At 43.8% G+C, this 27665-nt stretch overlaps 1 protein-coding gene across 2 annotated transcripts in view; it reads right to left on the reverse strand.

Annotated features, from left to right (window-relative positions):
* PTK2 (protein tyrosine kinase 2) overlaps positions 1-18882 on the reverse strand; it is a 195961-nt gene extending 177079 nt beyond the window's left edge. Inside the window, exon 1 of one of the 2 annotated variants that reach the window (XM_059867647.1) lies at positions 18739-18882. The gene's annotated coding sequence lies outside the window, so the exon portion shown is untranslated. The remainder of the gene's footprint in view (positions 1-18738) is intronic. The other variant, XM_059867663.1, reaches the window with a different exon arrangement.
* Positions 18883-27665: the final 8783 nt, after the last annotated feature.

A 27665-nucleotide genomic window follows, 5' to 3' on the forward strand; every position in this document is an offset into this window, starting at 1 on the left:
AACAGACAACTACCAGTATCCAGGAGTAAAAATCTTAATTTATCTTCTAGGCATGGAGCTCCTTTCTCAGCTTCCTTATGTTTTCAGCTACCTTTAAAGTTCTTTGATTGTTCTCTTCAAGAAAATTTGTCCTCTTCACTCTTTTCACACACAAATACCTCTCCTTCCAACCCCTTCCCAGATTCCCCGCTCCATTTCAATACTGCAGTGGCTTCAATGACTTCAATCTCCACAAAACCAAAGATGGACCACTAAAGACCAACATTATTTGTTTCACTTCCCTCTCCTAACCCTGTGTAGTGGTTCCACAAACTGATTCACAGCAACAAAGCAAATAAACAATTTTATGCACTGCAGCGTTTTATCCTTGCAGAACACTTAATCTGGTCTCTGCTGATGCCCCTTTGGCTCTAGAGTGAGTCAAAGGAAAACTCCACAAAGATCACAGCAGACAGGAAAGGCTTGAGGAGCTGTGTCAGTGCAGGGAAAGAACAGGAACAGCAACTGCTGGGCACAAGTAATATCTTCTGTAGCAGAGATGAGACAATTATAGCCAAGCTATCTGCAATGTTATTCCTCCTGTAGCTGTACTCTCCTCTATCTTCCACAAACAACTGAATCAAGTGAACTTTGGCAGTCACTGAGCAACCACAAACAAATTTCCATCAGTGAACTGTACACTGTTCACAGGGAATTATTCCCCAGCCACTTGTTTTAAGGAGGCAGAAAGGACCTAAGATTTAATGTTTTAACAAGATGGGAAGTGAAACATTCCATAGGTCTTTTGAAAAAATGTAGTCAGTATGAACATATATATTTAGGACTCAAAAAAAAGGGGCATGAAGCTGCATTGGGGGAATTCAGATTGGACATGAGGAAAGGTTCTTCACAAGAAAGGGGGTCAGTCACTGGAACAGGCTCCCCAAGGAAGCAGTCATGGCACTAAGCCTTAGTTGGACTCAATGGTCCCTTTGGGTCCCTTCCAACCTGCACATCCATGCAACCCTAGATTATCTCACCACTGCCCAACACCTCAAGCAGTGAACTGGGCAACAGACCTGTCTGAAGCACTTTCAGCAGCAGCACCAAAACCACACCCATGCAAAAGAATAATTACAACACAGCCCTGAGTATAATCTATTAACAAATGACCTCAGGAGAAGCCCCAGAACAGTCAGGGTAGCTACTGAATCCTAGACTGACTCAAAAGCACTGTTTGCACAGACAATGCTGTGAGGATTTATTAGTCTTCCTTCAGAATAATTAGCACACAAGCACTAAATTCATCTCAGCATTGCATACTGGTTTGGCCACCAGAAGAATCTAGCCCATAAAGCAGAATCTGGACACCTCACTGAACCCAAACATAGAACCTAAGCACATCACCCCAAAACACACCCTCCTATGGCACTGTCCAGGTTGTTACAACTTAACTGGGGAAAGAAGTACAAATATCAGTAAGATCTCAATTCCATCTCATACTAAAAACACACACACACAAAGAAAGAGGCCGTACTTAGTATCACCTCCTATTCACATGAGCTATCAGATAAAATCAGCTAAAAAGACACAGCTTTAACAACACTGAACACAAGTTCAACATAACTCTTCAAACTGCTGTAACACAGACTCAGTCCAAAAAACTATCATATTTCAAGCAACAGCTGTGCATTAAGTACTCACATTCTATGCACATGGGCACCACTCTCCCCCTCCCCAGTTCATTTTGACTGTGCTCCAAATCCTTTCTCAAACTCACCACTTTCATCTTGCCTTTGCAAAACTAATCTCAACCCAGCTACCCACAAGGTCTTGCCTTGTTTGTCTACTTCCATCTAGTTCAAGAGTAAGGTATTCACAGAAATGTGTTTTATGTACATTCATTTTCACAACTTGTGCAGTCCTCACCCTTTTTGTACTTTCACTCTATGATCTCTTCCTCGGTATAATATGACCAATGTTCCTACTCCCACTTGAGAATACTGGTGCTCAGTATCTATTTCCACAGAGGTACCAATGGCTTTTGAAAGAGGGAACTTCAGTGCAATCCCCATTTAATACCTAAAAGCCACACAGATAAATACATTACAGAACTCCAAAATCTGTTTCCGAGGAAGGGAAGCGCGGTTCAATACTCTCTTCAGACTGTAAAAACAGTTTAAAGGTTTTGTTTGCCTTTAAGAGAAGAAAAATCTGATTCAGTTAGAAAATGAAGCCAATGTTACACACTCTTGTCTTGAAGAATTCCCTCTCCTCTTCTGATGAAAGGAGAGCAAGGCCCAACACTGGCTGCTGGAAGCCCTGGAACAGCGTGAGAGGAGCACAAAGAACCCCTGCTCCACTGAGCTGAATCAGCAGGGGCTGGGAGCCTGTGACACAACTCAGCTCTGGCTTCATTCAAATCCCCATCTGAGGATTAATCGTGTGCTGCACACCAGCTTCCTCTAAAGGGGCCTAATCTTCCAAAAAAAAAAAAAAAAAAAATCACTTGGTTATTTAATAAATTCATGTAGGTAGCAAATTCCCAGAGTACCAAAGCTCAATTTCCTATACAAATGAAATACTGTCAGAAACTCCAGGCAGGAAATGGAACAGAAGTGAATTCAGTGTTACATCCCACTCCTCCTTTTGACTCCACTCTTTGACTAAGTTTTACAAAGGTTCTGACTGATATTTTTTTCCTATCCACAACCCAAGAAATAGAGGGACTAAACTGATTCTAATATTCACAAAGCATTTGAGAAGAGACCAAATCAGACTATTCCCCCAAAAAAACACATCCCATTTACTTTTTTGACTATTTCTCTTATAAATTTCAATCCTCAAACTGTACCATCAAAATACATGGGCAAAATAAAAATAGAATTTTTCACCTATGGAAATGGATTGATTTTTCCTGATAACCATTGATAAATATGCATAAAACAATGTCTGTACATATTCACTAGGGAGTACAGTAACTGCAATCCTCCTTGGTGGAGATTCCCCTCAGCCACCAGTTGAAATCCCACAATTTACAAAGATGATCCTTAAGAAGAAAACCACTTTTTCAAACAGATTAAACAGGTTTTAATGCAGATGACAAGAAAAAAGGCTTCCCTTTACTTCCACACAAATTGAGGTCTTCTTATATGACATTTATTTCCCCAAACCAGAGCAGTTTACACCAATTCCCACACATTGCACAGATCCACACTCTTAGCTTCACCTTTTAGCCTAAAGGCACCATGCAAACTCAGATGCAGCACTGAAGTGTTAATTTCAACAGCTTCTGCCTCTAATTTTTAACCTAGAGATTAAAAAGCTACCAGACCCATGCATTTACTCTATCCTAAGGATCATCTCAAATGCAGGCTGCTCTGTGAATCCCAACTTTCAGCAGCAGCTGTACCAGGTACAGCCAGCCAGAATTACATTTTGTCTTCACACATATTTCCACTAAACATTACTTAATTTTGCTTCCCAATCTCAGCAGCAACTTGTTCATTCCATGGCAAAATGCAGACAAACATTCTGACTTGCTTTAAAACAGATAAATTTGAGTTATGATTAAGACAAAGCCTAGTGGTAAAACATCAACTACAAACTATCATGGTGAAGAGTGAAAGACTGCCAGAAAAACAAAGAGTCAACAGAAGTTTCTATTATTCTGAAAACAAAGCTCATCTTATTAGTACATAATATTGTAACTAATTAAAGGGCAATAGTAAAAGAAATAAGAAAAGTTATCCTAAGACCACTTTATCAACTTGTTTGTAGAGTTTAAAAGTCTTGCATGCTTGCCTCCTTGAAATTAGATAAAACAGCAGTTAACTAATTGGTGTAATATCAGTAACCAGTTTATAGTGCTGTTTTCCAAGCCCTATGCAGGTAACATCTGCAGAAGAACATGACAGTTTCATTTGCAGAAAAGTTCTTCTCCCCATGACCTTTCCATCCTTCCACAAAGGAAACACAACCTGCTTTGCCTGGGACAGATTCATATGAGAGCTGCATGGTCTCAGACAACTGCAGAGATAACAGAGAGCACAGGAGCACAGAGAGAATTCTCAGCAGCTGGGGTTACTGTCAGCTACCTTTTGATTATCACCATAATTCTGCAAATAACAACCCCACATTCTTTACCTGCTCTCATCACTAAAATCAGTGCTGGACAGGATTCAAGAGGTCAGTCACCTTGTCAGGCTGCCACTCCTCAGGTAGGAATGAACATCATCTCCTTTCCGACAGATGCCTGATTTGTTCTTGAAGATTGTCAGGGATGAATCTCTTCTCTAATCTATTCAATTGGTTTGTTATTCTTGGAATTACAAGTCTTCCTCCCCAAGCAGCAAACCAAGTCTTTGGTCCCATTATTTAAGCCAACTAATTCTCACTTTAGTCCCTATAATCCTTTATCATCTTTATCCTTGTAGTAGCATAATGCATGGGAATAACTTAACTTCTTATCTCTTGTTAAGTCTTAGCATCTTAATTTGTTCAGTTCTTGGATGTCATATTCTCAAGCATCTACTATTAAAAGCATCCAAAAAAAGAAAACCCCTTCTTGAAGTCCAGTGCCCAAAACTGAACAGAATTCTAATTAAATCCTACCAGTGCTGAATCCAGCAGAAAAATTATTATTTACCCCCTTGCTACACCACAGCAGAACATGTCTTTACGTGCACAGCAGAGGTTAATCACAAACTGAGCACCCATCAATCAATAACCTGCACACCACAGTTCACTCAGCTCTTGCAGGATTTTTAAAGCATATTTTGAGCAGAACATTTGAACAACAAAATTCAAAATGCACTAAACATGGAGTAGTAACAGAGGCTGTAGAGCTGAACAAGTGCAGAAAACAGCCAGCTTTGTGATTTATACAAACTGAAATGGAAATGACAAGATAATTAATAAACTAACTGAAATCTAGAAGCCTCTAGGATATAGTGCTTAAGCCTGAAATAGAAAATGAGAGCTGATAAAAATTCAGAAATACTTCTTTAGCCATTAATTAACAGTGTTCCCATAATGGAGCTGTTAACACCAGAGTAAGAACTGAAACTGTAATTTGTAACATTTGCAAAGAGCTTCACTGAGAGCGAGAGACCAACACATGTCAGCAGTCTGTGAAGGTTTCCTGGGTGAAAGCTGGCAATGGAAAACAAGTTAAAAATTAAACAACATTAAATAGTTTTTGATACAATTAAAAATGGAACTGAAGTGATTTTAAAACTTTTTAACTTGTGCTCATTAATTGGGAGGTACAAGTCTGTATACATATTATCTATCAGCCCTTTTTCTGCCATACTTGTAAAATTAAATGTATTTTATTAAGCAAACAGTTCTGAGTCAGGGCAAGATGGGGGTAAGGAGCACACTGACAAACAGGAATTAACTGCTATGGCCATGCCAAGGTTCATTCCAAGCTGTAAGATGGCACCTTAAATTTACAGCTTGGATCAAACATCACTGTTTGTGCTTCTCCTGGTGATGGGCACTTCAAAGCCTCCACAGGAAGCACCCAAGAACTGAGGTGGTTTTGTGCCAGAGTTCACTGTCCTTATATTAAAGGGAAATAAACACAGCAGCTGAATTAATCTGCCATTGAAAGGTAAAGAAGAAGCCACAAGAGGAGAAATAAAATGAGTCCCAACTTGTGATACTGCGGCTGCGTTAGTGGTTCCCAGCTGCCTGCACCACTGGTTGACAACACCAACATCATCAGGCATGAAAGGTCCTAGACAGTGGCAAAAATACAACACCACCTCCAGGTTCTGGAACTTGGGAGGGGAAAGTGTGAAGAAAGATGGTTAAGGACTTGTACCAAACTAAAGTATGAAGTTCACCTCTTTACAAAAAGTTAGTTCCAACAACTGAATGACAAAGGTACCTGTTATACATCCCTTTTGTGCCTACACTGGGAAATCCATTATGAATCAACTCTGCCTGTAAAGAGCTTCCACTACAAGAGCATCAGTAAAGCAGCAGTGGGGATGGAGGAGTAGTAGACTGCTAAAACCTGAGGTACACCAAGGCATAAAAGAACCACAAGAGCATTTAGCCACCAGCAAAAGGAATTTCTGCTTGAAAAGTGTATTAGAAACAGCAGGGGGAAAAACTGGTAAACAACTTGGTTGGTTAACCAAAAATAAAAAGAAACTGTACTCTTTTAAACACTAACTTTTTTTTTTCTTCTTTCTGTATTAACCTTTACTTGAAAAAAGGAGGCAATAAAAATGCCAGCATACTAACCCAGAACACACACTATTTGCCCCTGTGAAGAAAAAGTCTGGAACTGCCCAGTTAAAAAAAGAAATCAAGAGCAAATACCTATGTGCAAGTAAGAAAATGGTGGCAGATTTTTTGTTTTCCTACTACCTTTCATAGAAAAAAGAATTTAAAAGATTGCCTGAAATCAGTAAGAGGAAATTTTCTTTTGAAGATCACAATTTCTGAATCTCAAAGCTGCAAAGTATTACTGAGAACAAACTTGCCTCAGCATTCATGCTGAACATAAAACCTACAACAGACAGGATGAAACAGGTATTGATTGATGTAACTCTCCACCACTGGGTGCAACTCAGACATTGGGATTTCTAAGTCTCTCACAAGTACCTTCAATAGAGTGATTGTTCTGGATTGCAAGGCAGGATGTATTCTATTACCATCTGTATGGCAGTTGTCTAGGTGTTAAGTGGGCAATTTCCCCTTATCTCTCTCCCTGCGAGATCACAATCACTCCTCCCTCAGCAGGGGGCATCCCGTGATAAGAGGCTATTGAATGTCACTGCATGGCTGATAAGAACTGTAACATCCCATTGTGAGATGCTCCGCCCAGAGGGAGGAGCCGAGCATTGCTATCCAGATATAATCAGGAGATTCTGACACACCAGCACAGCTTCTCCACTGGATTCACCAGAGGAACAGCAGCTGCTTCTTCTTCCACGGATCTGCGGAGGAAGAATCACCCTTTTTTCTACAGGACCCCCTGCTCCAACAGAACCACACCTGACACCTCAGGAGGACTGCAGCCACTTTTCCAACTGGACTGCTGCCAGCACCCTGACCAACAGGGTGTCAGGTTGAGTTCTGACTCTGTCATTTTAGTGTACTGCATTGTTTTTGTTTTATCATTTTATGGTTTTTCCCCCCTTCCCTATTAAAGAACTGTTATTTCCTGCTCCCGTATTTTTTTTTTTTGCCTGAGAGCCCCTTAATTTAAAATTCATAGCAATTTGGAGGGGTGGGGAGGGTTTGCATTCTCCATTTCAGGGGAAGCTCCTGCCTTCTTTAGCAGGCACCTGTCTTATCCAAACCAAGACAGATTTTTGGCGCCCAACGTGGGGCTCGAGGGCAAATAAACAAAAAGGGAATAACAGTTCTTGAGTAATCTAATTTTTGTGTGGCTATACAAACCTCATCAAGTGACACCATGTGGTCCAGTTTACCCTGGTTTGGGTGGCACGTGATCATGGCTGTATTTCTCCCATTTGTAGGCCCTTATCTTAACATGGGTCCTATAACCAAGGCTACTGTGGCTATTATCCGGTTTTTTTTATGGGTGAATAAGGTGAGGAATTCATGGATTTTTAACTTCCTCTGGAAGGCAGGCACATGGATTCACAGCTATCACACCTTAACTATGTGTTTTTGGGGTTACTTTAATAATGGCACCTGCTGTAAGGAAATTACACCAGGGGAAATTTTCTCCCAACCCTTTAATCACCTCTTTGGGTCCACCCCACCAGTTTTTGAAGGGTTCAGATCCAATCTAAACATTAATGATATCATACAGTGGCTGGTGTTGCTGATAGGCCTGTTCTATTTAGCATTTAGAGAGAGAGAGAGACTAACCTGGATAACTACCCTGACACCTGCATCAGAACCTAACACGCCACCAGAGTCCAGGGATGCTGTTGCCCCAGAGCCTACTCCTACCCCACAGCCCGTGCCAGATGTGAACTACCCAGATTGGGTGGGGGGTCTGGTGAAGGAGATGCGTGAGATAGGCCAGATCCTGAAGGAGTACACTTCCCCAGCTGGTGCAGAGCCCTCCCCCTGCTTTGAAGAGAGAGAATCTAATAGTGCAGCAGCAGAACCCACAGATGTTACAACTGTCCAGGTTCCAGCTGAACTGCAGAGGCAGTCACAGCCAGCAGCAGTTGCCCCTGTAGAAACAAGGAGATCTAAAACAAAAGCAGAGCACCCAGATAGGGGAGGGCCCTCACAACCCACAGGGGAGCCAGAGGTTGCAATCATCACCGAGTCCCTGACTTACGAAAGTCTCCGTAATCTACACAAAGACATTGTACGACGGGGACGTGAGGCTTATACAACCTGGCTACTTCGGGTCTGGGACCTTATGGGTACAGGTGTGCAACTGGATGGTGGTGAGGCAAGGAATCTGGGACCCTTAACTCAGGACTCCGGTATCAATCAGATTTTTGTAAGGGAGCCAGGGTCCCTTTCCCTCTGGGAGCGGCTTTTAACAAGTGTCAGAGAGAGATTTGTCCACAGGGAAAGAATGCAGGAGCAGCACCACAGAATGCGCTGGAAGACTCTTGAGGAAGGGATCCAACAGCTGAGGGAAGTGGCAGTATTGGAGGTACTCTTTGGGAGAGATGGACAGCATGATAATGACCCCGACCAGGTCAGGTGCACAGGGCAGATGCTGTGGAGTCTGGCAAATCTGGGGCCATCTCAATACACCACTTTCATTGCAACGATCAATGCTGATACCAACCGAGAGACAGTGGGTTCTGTGGCAAACAAACTTAGAAATTATGAAAGTATGATCAATGGCCCCATGCAAGCTCATGTCTCTGCCGTGGTCCAAGAACTCAGAGAGGAGATGAGGGAGATGAGGGAGGCGGTGAGAAGGAACAATTCCCATATTGCACCAGTGCGAGTCACAGGCCCCAGAGTTAGAGCCCAACATTTTCCACCTAGAGAGAGAGGGTACACCCCACGGGCTGACTTGTGGTTCTTTCTGAGGGACCATGGGGAAGACATGGGAAAGTGGGATGGAAAACCCACTTCAGTCCTGGCAGCAAGGGTGCGTCAACTCAAGGAGGGAAACACTAACCGAGAGAACTCCAGTAAAGTGAAGGTAGCCTCAACCTCCCATGACCGAGCTGCTGAGTATGATCCGTCAGATCCCCTTGAGGGTACCTCTACCATGTATGCCCAGGGAAGAAATAATAACCAGGGTTAGGGGGGCCCTGCCTCTAGCCAGGGAGAGGCACGGGAAAATCGGATTTTCTGGACGGTGTGGATCCGATGGCCTGGCACATCAGAACCACAAAGGTACGATGCTTTAGTGGATACTGGTGCACAGTGTACCCTGATACCATCGGGACATGTGGGGGCCGAACCTGTTTCCATTGCCGGGGTGACGGGGGGATCACAGCAATTGACCCTTTTGGAAGCTGAGATGAGCCTGACTGGGAAAGACTGGAAGAAACATCCTATTGTGACTGGCCCAGAGGCCCCATGTATTCTAGGCATAGACTTCCTCCGGAATGGCTATTACAAAGACCCAAAAGGACTCAGATGGGCTTTTGGCATAGCTGCTGTAGAGGCAGAGAACATTAAGCAGTTGAACACCTTGCCTGGACTGTCAGAAAACCCATCCGCAGTAGGACTCTTGAATGTGGAAGAGCAACGAGTGCCAATCGCCACCTCGACGGTGCACCGCCGGCAGTATCGGACGAATCGAGACGCCGTGATCCCCATCCACAAAATGATCCGTGAGCTGGAGAGCCAAGGGGTGGTCAGCAAGACTCACTCACCCTTTAACAGTCCCATCTGGCCTGTGCGCAAGTCTGACAAAGAATGGAGATTGACTGTGGACTATCGTGGCTTGAATGAAGTGACTCCACCACTGAGCGCTGCTGTGCCAGACATGCTGGAACTCCAGTACGAGCTGGAGTCCAAGGCAGCAAAGTGGTATGCCACCATTGACATTGCTAACGCGTTTTTCTCCATTCCTCTGGCAGCAGAGTGCAGGCCTCAGTTTGCTTTCACCTGGAGGGGCGTGCAGTACACCTGGAACCGACTGCCCCAGGGGTGGAAGCACAGCCCCACCATCTGCCATGGACTGATCCAGACTGCACTGGAAAAGGGTGAGGCCCCAGAACATCTGCAATACATCGATGACATCATTGTGTGGGGGAACACAGCAGTGGAAGTATTTGAGAAAGGAAAGAAAATCATCCAGATTCTGCTAGAAGCCGGTTGCGCCATCAAGAAGAAAAAAGTCAAGGGACCTGCTCGAGAGATCCAGTTCCTGGGAGTAAAGTGGCAAGATGGACGGCGTCAGATTCCCATTGAGGTCATCAACAAGATCACCGCGATGTCTCCACCAACTAGCAAGAAGGAAACACAAGCTTTCCTGGGTGCCATAGGCTTTTGGAGGATGCACATTCCCGAGTACAGTCAGATCGTGAGCCCTCTTTACCTGGTCACCCGCAAGAAGAACGAGTTCCACTGGGGCCCTGAGCAGCAACAAGCTTTTGCCCAGATTAAGCAAGAAATTGCTCATGCTGTTGCCCTTGGCCCAGTCAGGATGGGACCAGAGGTAAAGAACGTACTCTACTCTGCAGCCGGGAACCATGGTTTGTCCTGGAGCCTTTGGCAGAAGGTGCCTGGGGAGACTCGAGGCCGACCACTGGGATTCTGGAGTCGAAGCTTCAGAGGGTCCGAAGCCAATTACACTCCCACAGAAAAGGAAATCTTGGCTGCCTACGAAGGAGTTCAAGCTGCCTCAGAAGTGATTGGCACGGAAGCACAACTCCTCCTGGCACCCCGACTACCGGTGCTGGGGTGGATGTTCAAAGGAAAGGCTCCCACCACCCACCATGCCACTGATGCTACATGGAGTAAATGGATTGCCCTCATCACACAGCGCACCCGTATTGGAAACCTGAATCGCCCTGGGATTTTAGAGATAATTACAAACTGGCCGGAAGGTGAAGATTTTGGTCTTTCTGATGAAGAGGAACAAGAGCAAGTAACACGTGCCGAAGAAGCTCCACCATACAACCAACTCCCAGCAGAGGAAACACGCTACGCTCTTTTCACTGACGGTTCCTGTCGCATCGTAGGGTTGAACCGGAAGTGGAAAGCAGCCGTATGGAGTCCCACACGACAGGTTGCTCAGGCTATCGAAGGAGAAGGTGGATCAAGTCAACTTGCTGAACTCAAAGCTGTTCAGCTAGCCCTGGACATTGCTGAGAGAGAGAAATGGCCAAGGCTCTATCTTTATACTGATTCGTGGATGGTAGCCAATGCTCTGTGGGGCTGGCTGGAAAGGTGGAAAAAGGCCAACTGGCAGCGTAAGGGAAAACCAATCTGGGCTGCTGAGGAATGGAAAGAAATTGCCGCTCGGTTGGAGAACCTACCTGTGAAAGTCCGCCACGTAGATGCCCACATCCCCAAGAGCCGGGCTAATGAGGAACATCGAAACAACGAACAGGTAGATCAGGCAGCAAAAATAGAGGTGTCGAAGATAGACTTAGATTGGCAACATAAGGGGGAGTTGTTCCTAGCTCGATGGGCCCACGATGCCTCAGGTCATCAAGGTAGAGATGCCACCTATAGGTGGGCACGAGACCGAGGAGTAGATTTAACCAAAGACAGTATTTCTCAGGTTATCCATGACTGTGAAACGTGTGCTGCCATCAAGCACGCCAAGAGAGTGAAGCCCCTGTGGTATGGTGGGCGGTGGTCCAAGTACAAGTATGGGGAGGCCTGGCAGATCGACTACATCACACTGCCCCAGACACGCCAAGGCAAGCGCTACGTGCTGACCATGGTGGAAGCCACCACGGGATGGTTGGAGACCCACCCTGTGCCTCACGCCACTGCCCGGAACACCATCCTGGGCCTGGAAAAGCAAGTGCTGTGGAGACATGGAACCCCTGAGAGAATTGAGTCGGACAATGGGACCCATTTCAAGAACGGCCTTATCAACACCTGGGCCAGGGAACATGGTATTGAATGGATATACCATATCCCCTACCATGCACCAGCTGCCGGGAAAGTTGAACGGTGCAATGGACTACTCAAGACTACCCTGAAGGCACTTGGTGGGGGGACTTTTAGAAATTGGGAGATGAACTTAGCAAAGGCCACCTGGATGGTCAACACCAGAGGGTCTATCAATCGAGCTGGTCCTGCCCAGTCTGAACCCCTGCACACTGTAGATGGAGATAAAGTCCCTGTTGTACACATGAAAGGTATTTTAGGAAAGACTGTTTGGATTACTCCCACCTCAGGCAAAGACAAACCCATCCGTGGAATTGTTTTTGCTCAAGGACCTGGTTACACTTGGTGGGTAATGCAGAAAGATGGAGAAAGCCGTTGTGTACCACAGGGAAACCTAGTCTTAAGTGAGAACTGTGTGTAAGGATTCATTGTGATGCAGATGGAAATAGAATAAGGGGTGGATTATGTTCTGGATTGCAAGGCAGGATGTATTCTATTACCATCTGTATGGCAGTTGTCTAGGTGTTAAGTGGGCAATTTCCCCTTATCTCTCTCCCTGCGAGATCACAATCACTCCTCCCTCAGCAGGGGGCATCCCGTGATAAGAGGCTATTGAATGTCACTGCATGGCTGATAAGAACTGTAACATCCCATTGTGAGATGCTCCGCCCAGAGGGAGGAGCCGAGCATTGCTATCCAGATATAATCAGGAGATTCTGACACACCAGCACAGCTTCTCCACTGGATTCACCAGAGGAACAGCAGCTGCTTCTTCTTCCACGGATCTGCGGAGGAAGAATCACCCTTTTTTCTACAGGACCCCCTGCTCCAACAGAACCACACCTGACACCTCAGGAGGACTGCAGCCACTTTTCCAACTGGACTGCTGCCAGCACCCTGACCAACAGGGTGTCAGGTTGAGTTCTGACTCTGTCATTTTAGTGTACTGCATTGTTTTTGTTTTATCATTTTATGGTTTTTCCCCCCTTCCCTATTAAAGAACTGTTATTTCCTGCTCCCGTATTTTTTTTTTTTGCCTGAGAGCCCCTTAATTTAAAATTCATAGCAATTTGGAGGGGTGGGGAGGGTTTGCATTCTCCATTTCAGGGGAAGCTCCTGCCTTCTTTAGCAGGCACCTGTCTTATCCAAACCAAGACAGTGATCTTGGATGCACTGCTAGGAAATTACCTATTAAATGCTGATGGAGCAGAGACTTTACTAGCTGCTGTACATCTCATGGATTGTATCACTGAAGATTCCAGGCAGTGCTTAAGGCCTGGGCAAAGAAGTGGTTAAAAAGGTGCATTCACAGCTGCAAAACACATCATTTAACTCATTCTGAGCCTCAGCTAAACTAAATTTCTGGTTTTGCCCCAAAACCTAATTATTTGCAGCAAGAAAACAGGAAACAAGATTTAAAAAAAAAAAAAAAAAAGAAAGAAAATAAATCCTCTGCTGTTTCAAATCCTTCCTACAAACTTCAATGGGACTACAGGAAAAATTATCTCTGCCTTCCAAAGACACTTCAGAGGCTCAGATAGTCAGCTCCCTCTCTCCTTCTCCAAACCAAAATAAAACAAAAGCAGGATTTGTGAATTTCTATGTGTGGGTAAACAATGCAGGATCCAAGCAGGGCAGCAGGAAGCAGGAGCAGTTCAGAGTCAGCAGAGCCCTCTGACCCCTTTCTCACTGTCCCAAGCACTGGAACAGCTTCAGCTCACTTCTATCTCTGCAAAGGCCACAAGTGCCTCATTAAAGGACTCTTGACACATACACAGGCTAAATATTCCAAATTTATTGTACAACGTAGCTGGATCGACAGCAGTGGCTGCAGGACACTGATGCAGAGGGTTTGCTTATACACATCTGGGCAAAAGGAAGGAAATTATTCTGGGGTCTTGAAATGAGTTAAATTACAGTTCCATGAGCAGGGAAAGGGCCAACATTAGAGGGACTAACTCTAAACTGACCTATACTACACTGTTACCAAGTGGGAACTGCAGCAAAATGAAACAGAGCTGAGTGCTTGTCAGGTTGCCTTCCCAGAAGAAAAACAAAAAGCAACGCTTCCATGCAACAGGAAGCTAACAAAAACTACTTACAGCTCCTTTCATATGCTCCTTCTGCACTGAAGGTGACAAAAAGGGGCAGAGGAGCAATGCAGAAAAACAGAGGGCAGAAGAAAAGTCCTGAAGTCATAAGCAAAAAAGGAAAGCCAACCCAGGAGAGTTTTGCCAGTTCAGCCAAGGACTGCTGCAGAGCTGAAGAACATTTAAATACACCCAGAATTCAGAGTAATGCAAGTGAAGCAGAGGTTCTCTAACAACGCCTGCTGCCTTCAGCACTTGTTAATGCCTCTTCCATTCGGATTTTTACTTGACAGAAGTTGCATTCAAACCATGTACACCAGATTTCAGAAACTATCTTCCATTTTCTTCCTAATCCATGAACCACTGACACCACCACTGAGCTCCATGTTTCAAGCACTGTCAGAGCCAGAGAAAAATCAGTTTCTGTGGTTCTCCTGCCACCTCAGAAACTTTTTCTTCCACACACAATTCCCTGAGTCAACTCTTTCCAACAACACATCCCTCTGATGTGCTGAAAGGTGTTTGAAATGCTGAAATTTGCATGCAGATGCTTGGAAAGCTACCACACACCTGGGTAATCACAGCTGTCTCTCTTCTGTCTGCTTTAATACAAATCCAGAAAACCAGATCAAGCCACACAAAGTTTTTGTGGGTTTGGTTGTTTGATTAAATTTTTGTGGGTTATTTTCAATAAAAGCCCTAACCCTCAGAAGTCTGCCCAAATACAAGATTTTTAAACCAGCATCAGGAGCACAATGCTGGACAAGCAATAAACTCCTATTTGAGGAGAAGAAAAATAGAGGAATGTGGTAGGGAACATGAAAATTTAAGCCTACAACCCCAAACACACAGGTTTTTAAACTGTTCAGCTCCTAAATAACCACTTTTTTTTATAGTTTTTCTTATTAACCATCAACCACTGCCTGAACATGGAGAGCAAGACATGAGGAATGAAAGCTTTCAGAGAGATCTACTCAGTCATCTCCATAGAAGTCATTCCTCTCCTACACCCAAAAATCCCCTATTGAAACCCAGGTATCTCTCTGGATACCACGTTTTCAACTTAATTTCCCATTCTTGAAGCTTCCTGTCTTTGTGACAGACACAATAAACCACATTCATTGAACACTGGTAGAACACACAACTTTCAAGGCTTTTAAGTGGCATTATATACAAACCAAGAGACTCACTTGAAATTGCTAACAATTTATAAACTCTGCTCTTGCATTAATCTGCATCAAGGTTCTAGGTTTGTTTGGTTTTTTTCCCCAAACATTTAGAATAAAAAAGACAGCTTTTAGCACATATGTATCCTGCAGAAGTTACCATTGAGGGAGACAAGGATCACTGTAGTTCAGGTGGTAAATAAATGCATTCTGAATTGACTTTTAGAGTGTTTTTCCATCATTTCTGCTCTTATTCTATGTAAGAAGTCAAAGTGATGCAGTAAGGATTTCTTTGTTGTAGTTTTTAAAATCCTGACCTGTAATTAAAACCTTTTGAAGAAATTTATGTCAATATGTCCACATTGTCTGTGGTACTTGAAACTTTAGAATTACACTAACATGAGATGAGAGGAAACACACATTTAGTCTGGAAACCCCATCTGATGGAGCTAAATATCAGTCACACCAGGAAATAGATCTGGAATATGAATTCCAGTATGACTTCCTTTTTAAGTACCTTCTGCCCAGTTACTGACATTTATCCAGAATGTGAAAATACACTTTAGGCAGTAATCTACATAAAATGTAAAGATATAAAGGTCCAAAGACAAATAAAACCACATGAGACTATTCAAATTTTGTGTGTTTTTATAGAGATTAAACAGCAAAATTACAACCTATCTATAGTTACCAATATTCTTCAAAACTACACTTTGAGAAGACAGAAAGTTATTTTTTATAGGGAAAAGCATTTTAACATAAATCCTAAAAGATGTAAAATGAACAGGAAAAGCCTGCATTGTTATTATTATTATTATACCAAAGAAAGACCATACTACTACTCACAGCAGTGCCTACCGGGGGGGAAAAATCATTTTGTTATACAAATGGCAAGAAATAAATTATTAATTCTTTAGTTACCTCCTAATGGAGAAAAAACCAACCCACCACATTCACAGATGCATTAAAAAAACAGAACACAATCTCCTAAACCATCAAAGCCACCTCTTGTACTACTTAATCTCTAGAAAACACTCCTGGCTTTTCTCTACTGCTATCATCCTCCCCAAAATATCTATTAGCTTGGTGAAGTTCACAATACTGAGCGTTCCCATTCAATTATTACTCATATGGCAAACCATTATATTACAAACAAACAAACAAAAAAAAAAAAAAAAAAAACAAAACCACCCAACCCTTTCCACAACAGCTAACACACTCTGAAGCAAAGTCACATCACTAGGTATCTTGAAAGAATTTTTAAATCTATTCCAGCAAATTACACAGCAAATGAGTGCTGTCCTAAGAATATTCCTTTCTGGATGAAGTATTCCAATAGGCTACTAGTTGATTGCTGTGTCCCTGCACATGCTTAGCACCTTTAAAACCCAAGGCTGAGGCCAAGAACAGCACACAGCTTTTGACAAATAAGCACTATGTCATTTTCCTTTCATGTATACATTTTAACCTTCCTGCAAAACAAAAGGTCAACCAACACAAACACCAATCCCAGCCACGTTCCACAAAAACTGCATTTAAGACATAATAGCACAAAAGACAAATTATTTTCAGAACTGTTTTTCTCTTGTTGAGTTGACTGCAGAGTTTTACAGTCCTGTGAGAGACAATACGTCCAGCAAACAGCATATCTTCCCTTTTTGCTCTGTTAACAGGATCTCAGATTTTAGGTCCATTAAATTTCCTGCATGGATTGATCTCAAAGATGCACACACACATTCTGTACAGAATTTCAGCCACAAACCCTGCTTAAAGAAATCCAAGGGCTGTGTTCCCCATCCATAAATCACACCACACAGGCAAAGGTGCTCCCACAAAGGGGGCACGATAACAGCCTGATTTCAGGGGTAACAAAAAAAGGGACAGGTGGAAAAAGGAAGTGGTGGAATTCTGGACGTGGACAACATCAGTGAGACAACAAACTGTTCCAAATAACTTTGTAACATTTAATATTTTCTGGCCCCAATCCAGTTGCCCTCCTGACCTTAACCAGGTTTAACAGAACCACAGCCGATAAAAGCAGATTAGCTTCGAGGAATGTGGGACTTTTCCAATTAATCCAGGACAGGGAAAAAATATATCAAACAACATAATAATGCCAAAGGAGTATGAATTTTAAAGGGACACTGCAATACCACTTCACTCTTACACTAACACTTGCATTAAATATTTCAATATGAATTCCCAAATGTTTCTCTTTACAAGTGAACTTTTTGTTTAATGCTTTTACTAAACGACTGGTCTTATCCCAATGAAACTGCCAAAAACTGGGCTCCAAGCTGATGCTGCTCCAGTGCCAGGGCCTGCAGGATACGCTGCTCCCAGAGCACTGGAATAGGACTAACACAGAAACAACACAGCCAACACTGTTTCAGCCAGAAAACAACAAAAAAAAAGAACGGAAAAGCTAAGAGTAAAGTCTAACCCCTGTCCCAAAAAAGCATCCTCAGAGCACAGGAGGTCTGGGAAGAGAATGGATGTGAGAACTGGACACGTACAGCATATGCTTCACAATTAGTCGCGGGGATTTGAGGAGAACGATTCTCTGTTACAGCTGCAATTCTCACTGAACTCAAAAATCAGGTTTACAACCGGAAAAAAAGAAAAAATATCACATTTCTCCAAGAAGTGCAAAGGCTCCTCTGTGTGATCCAACTTCTGCGGCACCCCCGGGCGGACACGAGCCGCGCTGAGGGGACGCCGCTCCCCTTCCCCGCCGGGGGCTGTCCCCGGGTCAAGGGACCGGAGCGCTGCCCCGGTTCTCTTTGGATCACATGGTCCCAGCGAACGCAGTACCAGAACAAACCAAAAATAAACCCCCAAAGCCCACACACCTAAAAAAACCCCCAAATCCTAAAGAGAAGAAACCTCAAACACTTCCCCTGCGCTACCGCTCCGGCTCCAAGAGGCAGCCACGGGTTTACGCGCTCGCCTGAGGAGGGGAAGGGGCAAAGCCAGGCGACCCGGCTCCGGCAGCGAGGGGACACCTCCTCCTCCTCCTCCCTTCCCTTTCCCTTTGTTTACTTTACGGACCGTCCCGCTCCACCTCGCCGCCTCCCGACACATCCGGTGGGACCGGCCGGGGCTGCGGGGCGGGCAGGGCGCAGGGGGCGGCCGGATCCCCCGGGGTGGAGGACGGAGCAGGCGGGGCACCAGATGACCTCTCCCCGCAGCCTCCTCCTCTGCCATCCCCTTCCCATCCTGCTTTCCCGCGGAGGGAAGCGGCGCTGCCCGGAGAGACCCCCCAGCCCACCGCGCGGTGCCTCCTGCGCCCCGGTGTCCGCGGCAGCCCCTCCCCGGAGACACAAGAACGGGCGGCACCAGGGACAATCTTCCCTTCCCTGCGGAGCCGCCGCCGCTCCCCGAGCCGGGGGCTGGGGCGGGGGACACGGAAGGAGACGCCGCTGCCCCTCTACACCCCCTCCCCGTGATGTAAATCGGGGCCGCTTCGCCCGCCCCCTCCTCGGGCAGCGCTCGCCGCCGGCACTCACCGCGCTGCGGGCACGGCCGCCTCCGGCGCCGCGGCGAAGAGAAGCCGCGGTGGAGGAGGAGGAGGACGAAGAGGAGGAGAAGGCTCCGGAGGGTCTGCGCGGGCAGTGCCGCCTCCCTCCTCCTCCTCTCCTCCCTCCCTCCGTCCCTCTCTCCCCGCCCTCCCGGCGCGCTGCACCATGGGATGCGGCCCTGCCCCCCCCAACATGGCTGTGGGGGGGTCACGGTGCCGCCCCTCAGGGAGCGAGGCGGGGGAGGTGGGGAAGGCGCGTCCCGTGCCCGCGCCCGCCTCAAGGGCTTTCCCCTCCCTCCCTCCTTCCCCGCTTCTCTCCTTCCCCGAGGCAGCGCAGATCCTGGCGGGATCTGGCGAATTTGCTCGGGAAGAGGCGAAGTTTAACCCCTTGTCCTGGCTCAGTGGCAGCGGCTGGCACAGTTGTTCTTCTGTTCTAACACTGGGATATTCCAGTTGTGGAGCCTCCGTCCCTGGAGCTGTCCCTGTGCCTGTGCTCTGGGATGACCCTGCTTGAGCACCAAGCAGAGCCTTGGCTGATAACGCCAAGGTTGTGGGTTCGGTCCCCGTGGGGGCCATTACAAGTTGTGTGAGTCTCTTCCAATTCAGAATATTCTGTGTTCTGTGGCCCTCTGTGGTCCCTTCCAACCTTACCCAGTGTGTGGTTATGTGAGTCGGTGATAATCTCTTTCAAGGAAATAATTCAAGGAAAATTTAAAATGGCCACAGTGCTTGAATGCCCATTAGTCATTGTGTATATTTAATTAAATAAAAGTCTTAAATCACAGGATCATGGCATGGGAAAGGTTGGAAGGCATCAAAGTGGGGTCATCTGCTCCAACCTCCCTGCTCAAGAAGGGTCATCCCAGAGCACAGGCACAGGATTGTGTCCAGAGAGTTCTGAAATATCTCCTGTGAAAGAGACTCCACAGCCTCTCTGGGCAATGGTAGAGCTTCCTGGGATCAGTTCCTGCCCGTTCCTCTTGTCCCATTGCTGGGCACACTGAGCAGAGCCTGGTCCATGCTCTGACCTCATCCCTGCAGACACTGACAGACAGGGATGAGGTCCCTTTTCACTCATATCTTCTCGAGGCTGAACAGCCCCAGCTCCCTCAGCTTTTCCTCAATAAAAGAGAGATATTCCAATCCATCATCTCTGCTGAACCCACTCCAGGAGCTCCGTGTCTTGTTCTGAGGAGGCCAGAGCTGGACATTCCAGACGAAAGGTGGAAGTTGGCCTCTTCTCCCAGGCAACCAATGACAGGACAAGAGGAAATGGCCTCAAGCTGCACCAAGAGAGGTTCATGATGGACACCAGGAAGAATTTTTCATGTGAAGGGCTGTCAAACATTGGAACAGGCTGCCCAGGGAGTTGGTGGAGTCAGCGTCCTTGGAGATGATCAAGAAATGACAACATGGCACTCTTTGCCGTGGTTTAGTTGACGTAGTTGTGTTTGCTCAAAGGTTGGGCTCGATGATTTTGGAGGTCTCTTCCAACCCTAATGATTCTGTGATTCTGGGAAAGAGCCATTTTAAATGTCTCTGTTAATCTTTCCCTTATCTCTTGTGGCAGCTGAACTCAGATTTTGCTCTCCTGCCTGCCCCAGGCAGCTGGATCTGGAGCAGATCCCAGATTTCCACCTCTGGAAGTTACCGTGTATCTGGAAACTGGAGACAGGGCCACAGAATCATAGAATATCCTGAATTGGATGGGACTCACAAGGACCATGAAATGGAGCTCCTGGACTGCAGCTAACAAGGGCTGATAGAGAATTACTCAATATAATCAATGGTATTTGGAATGTGAATTTCACTGGTAAAATCTGGGCCGTTTTCTTCAGGCTAAGTCCCACTCTCAAACTTACCTACATTTATTAGTTTACCAGGCATCATAAAGAAGCTCAAGGGGGATGTGGAACAAGTAAAGACCTAGATTGTAAATGCAGTTTTTCAGGTGAATCCCATCTGAAATGTCCCAAGCTCCTCCAGGAGTCAATCCATTAGGTAAGCTCTGAGCATGATACAAATGCACTGAGCACCATAAAAATGATTCTTAGGAACTCTCTTTTAAACAGCAGTCCAGTATTTCCATCCATCTTTTCCAGAAATGCTGGGACATAACCATAAGGCAGTTGGATATCCTGGAGACAGGATACCACAAACAATTTCTACTGACCCTGGATCACTATGTAGAAATGAAGGAAGGAAGGAGGGAGGAAGGGAGAGAAGAATGATTTCAGTTATTTTATAATTATTGGTCTTGGGTTCACTATTGGTGCTCTTGCCAGTAAGGGTAGAAATGTGCTAATTGAAATTACTGATGCCAGAAAGTTGGGAAACATCAATAAAGATGATGTTCATGGTAACTCACAGGAAAAATCAGATGCTCCTGAGGACTGGAATGGTAAAAATGGAAGGAAATGACTGAGAGAAATAGGAGCATGTGTTCTGATTAATATACAGAGAAGGGGTGGTATAAATACGGGAAACAGAAAATGAAAGGGAAAATGGAGCTTCATAAATTTTTATGATACAGTTATTACCAACAGCAGGGAATTGCACTAAATGACCCTTCCCAGAATTTGATCCCAATTGCTGATCATATCGCCTCTGTCCCTGCTTTCACCCAAAGATGTCAGAGTGCTGAAGCCTCTGAGCAAACTTGTGAAGAAGATAGTTATCCCCATTTTTCACATTGGAAAGCTGAAACAGTGTTTGAGTTGCCAAAACTACAAATAGTTTGCTGGATGAACAGGCCTAAAAGCAAACATCTCCTCTCCAGGGCTGTATCCTGTGCATTCAGGACAGCAGCAATACCTACTTTCTATCATGCATTGGATGTCCAATTGATTTCATATAAAGGTTTAATAAACATTCTTTATTTAGGCATTTTTTCAAATGTCCTTGCTTTAATAAACAGTCATTATTCCTCTATTTTTAGAACTTTGTGCTCTGCAGATTCTCTGAACAACATCAGTGTACCAATTCTCTCCAATTTACAGGTGGAAAACCTATTAAAGAGTTATTTCAGTGATTTATGGAGGAAAGAGAATAAATCCAGAGCAGTGGTAGAGCTGTGAATCTGATTCTTACATTCTGTTCTATCTTCTAATAGTTTCACTTTTTCATATGGAAAAAAAAAGGATGTTCTCTGAAGTCCCTGGGAGATTTTCCCTTGGTTCTAATGGGATGAAGGCAAGCCCAAAATAATCTATCAAATTGATGGTTTGTAGTAAATCCTGAACATTCTGTTTCAGGTCCTGGTGACACGGTTTTTGTTGGTTTCTTGTTGCTTTTCTTCATCAGAAAATTGCTTGTAAAAGCAGAAGCCTTCAGCAACGTACTGACTTTGATAAAAATGTGAGGCAATCTCCCATGAGTTACAGAATACAGGTTTTAGTCAAATATAGAGAAAGCTCCATAAAAGCTGATAATTTGAGCTCTTAGCTGGGAGAGGGGAGCTGTGGTGATGTCCAATGAAAATCGAAAATCTCAGCAGAAACTCGTGAGGCGAAAGCAGGGTGATAGTCAGGGTTTCTGTCAGCACTACAAGGCACCCACAAACAAATCCCTTCCTTCCTTCCTTCCTTCCTTCCTTCCTTCCTTCCTTCCTTCCTTCCTTCCTTCCTTCCTTCCTTCCTTCCTTCCTTCCTTCCTTCCTTCCTTCCTTCCTTCCTTCCTTCCTTCCTTCCTTCCTTCCTTCCTTCCTTCCTTCCTTCCTTCCTTCCTTCCCCCAAATCTCTACTCAGCTAAACTTTTAGAAGTTGTGACTTGCTCCTTCTAAAATTCTTGGTTTCTTCTGATTCTTGAGAACTTGTGTGGAAATATAAAATGATTTTCTCATCTGCTCTGCCTACACAGAGGTTGTTGGTAGGTGGAAAAGGCAACTGTCCCCTATAATTTATTAAGGAATGATTAATATGGAGGGAAGACATTTAGTTTAATACTACTGGTATTATTGGAGCAGTCCATGCCATTACCTCATTTAATTTACAGGGCTTATTAAACCTGGTATAAACAAAAAGGTAGGAAATTTCATTATAGTGTAGCATGTATTCTTTCCTTCTATTAAGTGGCAGAGCTGGGGGTAATGGCTCTGAAGAGAGCGAGTTCTTTCCGGTGTTTGGGAGCACAGCTGCAGCCAGGCATCCTCCACTTTTCTGCAGGATGGTAAATATTCATTAAAGGAACCAGAGCAGGTAGCTCTGAACTGCAGGGTATTTCAAGCTGTGCTGATGAAATAGGGATTTGGGGAAAAATGAAAAGAGAAAATGGCAAGATGCTAAATATTTCATATAATACACAGTAGCATCTTTTATTGTAAGAGGATTTTTTTTAATCACCTAAATCAACCTCAGATGAAAAAGTCAACTGCATATGTAAGGAGTCTACATGGTACTCTGGCATTGATGAAGAAAAGTACATAGTAAATACCATTAAAGGCACCAAAATGTGAATGTTTATACATATCTGCTTCGTTTTGGATTAAAAAAAAAAAAAAACCAAAACCAAAAACATTATATCAGCATTTCTTGACAGTGTCTGGAGTGAGAGCTGAAAGGAAAGTCACCAGTGGATTTTTTTCTAATTTATTAAACAAAACAAAATACAAAGAAGTTCTTAAGGAAAGCTCCAAGGGAAATTGGCAAACCCACACAAGATCAGGAAGGAAATTTCAGGTAAAAAATCTGGTGTGAAAAAAACAAATCAGCAGCTGGGGGACCCACTTGATGAGTTGCTGTTATTAACTAAGACCTCCAAAGCAAATGTTAATGTGTTAATTAGAGGCAGGATAATAACCTCCGAGATTTCCCAGTGGGAAACAAAACAAAACAAAAACAAGACAATTTCTGTTCTGGATTTAACTGGCTGAAACCAAACATGGCATGAAGGGAACTCTCCCAGTACTGAGTCTGCATTTTCTGATGTGGGTTTGCTGCATCACTGCCCCAGTGGCACTGTACAACACTCACCTGACCCTGCAGCATGACCAGTTGTAGTCCTGGGACACAGGAGTTCATTTATCTTTCTAGAAAATCAAACAAAATCCCTCTCCTGACTGGTAGGAGAAAAAAAAATAAAATCAAGTCCTTTGATTTCTAGAAAGAAGGGAGAGGTCCCACATTGGCTTAGTGAGACTGCTTCCAAGGAAGGAATGAAGTCAGGACCCTCTCAGGTGAAGCCCTGGTGCAATAACAAGGGAAGTAAAATTCATGATATATCCTGGAGGGCTGAACTTCCCATCACAGAGTCTTGTCTTTGCATTTTATTTTGGCTTCCAAGACTGAAGTCAACTTCTTGGGGCTTTTTTCTTCTCCCAACCAAACCTCAGGCAAACTTGGTGCTGAGCCAAATCAAACCATGTATTTTAAAACTGCATTCTCTTGAGACCCAGAAGCATGAAGGAATGGAGGTCTTAAGGATATTTAGAAACATGTGAATTCTTTGACTCATATTCTGCTCTTTTCTATAATTTTGCTGCCTTGAGCTGTGGTGCCCACTGTTCCCAGGCTCAGGAGGGAAGGAGGGTGTTCAGGACTGTGCCCAGTCAGCGGAGCACACTCCTGGGACAGCCAGGATTGGAGCCCCAGGGCTTACATTCCAGGATTGCACTTGGTGGCTTTCCCAGTAAAGACACAGCCTTTCAGCTAGTTCAGTTCTGAGCCAACCCTAGATCATTTTATTTTTACTTATTCAAACTGCTATCAAAAAATCTCTTTTTTAAAATGTATTTTGTCCTTATGCAGTCCTGGTTCTTTGTCATTAAAACATCGAGTCAATTTTTTGCAGGAGCTGTGACAGTTGCATGATACTCTGTTCTCTGTCAAATCCCTCCCCAAATCCTTCCAGCTGCTCTGGAAGCTTACACTTTTCCTAGAGCCCCTTGATGTGTAAAATGTGTGCGATGTTTTGATCAAAGGGGTTCTTGTACTTAATGCAAATTTCAGCACACATACAGCAGTTGGATGTGAGTGTGTGGATCCAATCCTTCCATCTCCACTGGGCCCCCAGGACATCAAACCAGAAAGGAGAGCAGGGATGGCTGGTGCAGAACTCTTCTGCTTCTTTATTTTCAAGTCTATGTTAAGCTTGCTCTATATATGATAATTTTAGCTAATATTCTGAATGCCCATCAGCTAAAAGGTTACAATGACCACATCTGAGAAAACTTGTCTTTTTTTCTCTCACATTTTTTTCTGACATCTGAGCGAACAACATAATGAAAGATCTCCTTTCTGCAATTCTTTTGGACATTTCAAATGACATTTTAGATACCAGAGAATCATTTTCTGAAAATGTGTTTTCAACACAGACACAAGTACATTAAGTAGAGAGACTGCTTTCTGTGGGAATTAGTGGTCATTGGTGATCAGCCTCACACTTACTGAATGATTTGGAAGGTATATGAATATTGATCCTTACATGTTTTCTTTATTTTCCAGTCTCTGTCTGTTCATCTGCGCTACCTAAAATTTCTTTGTCAGTTTGAAGCCAATCCCCCTTGCTCCCCTTAGTACATGCCCTTGGAAAAAGACGTGCTAAAGGCATGTCCTTGTCCTCTAACCTGTTTCAGAGAAAATCCTCCTGCATTACAGTTCCCTCTTGGTTAAAAGAATCACCCTCAGTTATAGGTGAGATGCTGCTGACCTGTGTGAGTTCATTTCCCAATGGCTGCACAGAGTCCCTGCTGTCCATATGAAATCATTGCTTGGGAACCACTGAAACAGTGACCTCAGAAATTTAAGTCAGCCAGGACGTAGAAAGATTTCTCTCATTCCTCTGATTTGATAATCCTGTGCTGCTTTGACAGCTGGAATAAAAATGGAATAAAAGAGCATTGTAATTTTCTTGAACTCTTTAGTTGCCTAATTAAAAATTGATAATTTATTCTCATTTAGGATTCTGTAGAAAAAGGATACTGCTCTTGCAGTAAAACAAAGTTTTTCAAGAGAGTCTCTGGATCAGATAAACTATGGAGCTAAAAACCTTATCAGGTGTGATTAGAAGACACTTCTTTTCCATGTTACAAGCAGTTCTGCCCTGGATCTCTCAGTACAGGCACAACAATTTTCCGAGGTGTTCTGTGAAGTGCCTTTGTGTCTGACTGCCTCAACACCTCACCTGAGTTTATTTAATTTGTAGGAAGAATATTGCACACCAAAAAAAGGTGAGAGAGGAGAAGACCTGTGGTTTGACTGAAAATCACAGACTCATGGAATGTTTAGGGTTGGAAAGGACCTGAAAGATCATCTCATCCTGCCAGGTGCATTTCAGTTTACACTGAAATTTTGCTCTTTGGGGCAATCTAACATTCTTGCATCAATGTCACCATTAGGCATAGAAAAGTGAATTGATAGCAGGTGTGTCTTCTATAGTACAGCTTTTAATCAGAATTTGTTCTTGAAATGTTATCCTCTTGCTTTAGAAACATGTGTTTTACACATCACAATATTAACTTTGTAAGAGTATTACTTCTCAGCATAACAGATATACAGGATTTTAACTATCACATTGTTTACAAGTCAGAACCAGCAGTGCAGTGTTAGGTCTTTTTATCTGCTCTGAATTTCATGGAGTTTTTAATGTCAGTATTTTGATGCCTTAGGTTCTAGTCCATAAAACTGGGACAATAATGTGATCCTATGGGAAGATACCAGGGGTTACAATTAGGAGAAGTTCAGAAAAGAGGTTGAAGTTGCTGAATACTGAAAACAAAGTGTACGAGCCAGATTTTTTTCTCTTTCTTCCTACAGTTGTTGTTTTCCCAACCCTCTTATCTGTATCTTAATAAAACCCCTCCTACAGTTTCAGTGAGGGACTGGAGCTGTGTGTAACAGAGAAGCAAAGATTTCCTTACTGTTTTGTTTTGATGTTGCTAGATCAGCTCCTGCGTCAGACTGTTTTTAAAATCTGTTTATGTTGAGTTAGTTACAGGCTGAGCTGCTTTGTTTATTTACCAAGCAGGTGCAGCAAGTGTGGAGATTTTTCATGCTCCTGTTAAGTGTTGTCTTACACTATGATTTAAATCAGATTAATGTGACCAAAATGTAATAAAGAGAAGCAGTAAATATGTTACAAAATATGTATAAATATGTCATAAAAAATCCTGTTAAGACATTTGGAAGATTTCATGCTTTAAATGCAAATTCTTGTCCCTAGATGTACACATTCATAGAACCATGGAATCATTTAATGGTTTGGGTTGGAAGGGACCAGAAAGATCATCCAGTTCCAACTCCTCTCCCATGGGCAGGGACACCTTCCACTATCCCAGGTTGCTCCAAGCCCTGTCCAATCTGGCATTGAACACTTCCAGGGATGAGACATCCACAGGCAACTTCTGCCAGGCCCTCACTACTCTCTGAGTGAAGAATTTCTTCCTCATCTCCAATCTAAACCTGCTTTCTTTCAATTTAAAACTATTCATGGTATAAATTAGTACTCTTCTTTTACAAAAATTTATTAATAAAAATAGATATTATTTTTCCAGTTGTTATTTTGATCACAAATGCAGGTATTCACTCTTACTATTGGATTTCTCTTTGTGAGTTGAAAAGTTTTAAAGCAATTATTTATGTTTTTCTTGGATAATTGTATCCCAAAAGAAGTCTAACTAATTTTGTGCAAAAGGTTGCTCTCTTAAACAAGTTCCTTTAATGTGGTACCTGAGAGATTTAACCACTAAGCTATTTGAAAGCAGTGTGGTTGTAGAAAGGTAGAAAAGTGAATTTTACAGACATGAAGTTTGGCATTGCAGCTTCTGGAATTTCAAGTTTATCTGTAATTTCCCTGCAGTGCAGACTATACCATTTCTCTTAATAAAGAGCTGTAAATAAAAGTTTTATTTACATTTAGTAGAAATTAGGAGAAAGTCCTCAGCATTTGTTCTTCTGTGGATAGATCCAGTCCCTGCCCCAC

This window comes from Haemorhous mexicanus, chromosome 1 (assembly GCF_027477595.1).
Source record: "Haemorhous mexicanus isolate bHaeMex1 chromosome 1, bHaeMex1.pri, whole genome shotgun sequence".
Classification (NCBI taxonomy): Eukaryota; Metazoa; Chordata; class Aves; order Passeriformes; family Fringillidae; genus Haemorhous; species Haemorhous mexicanus.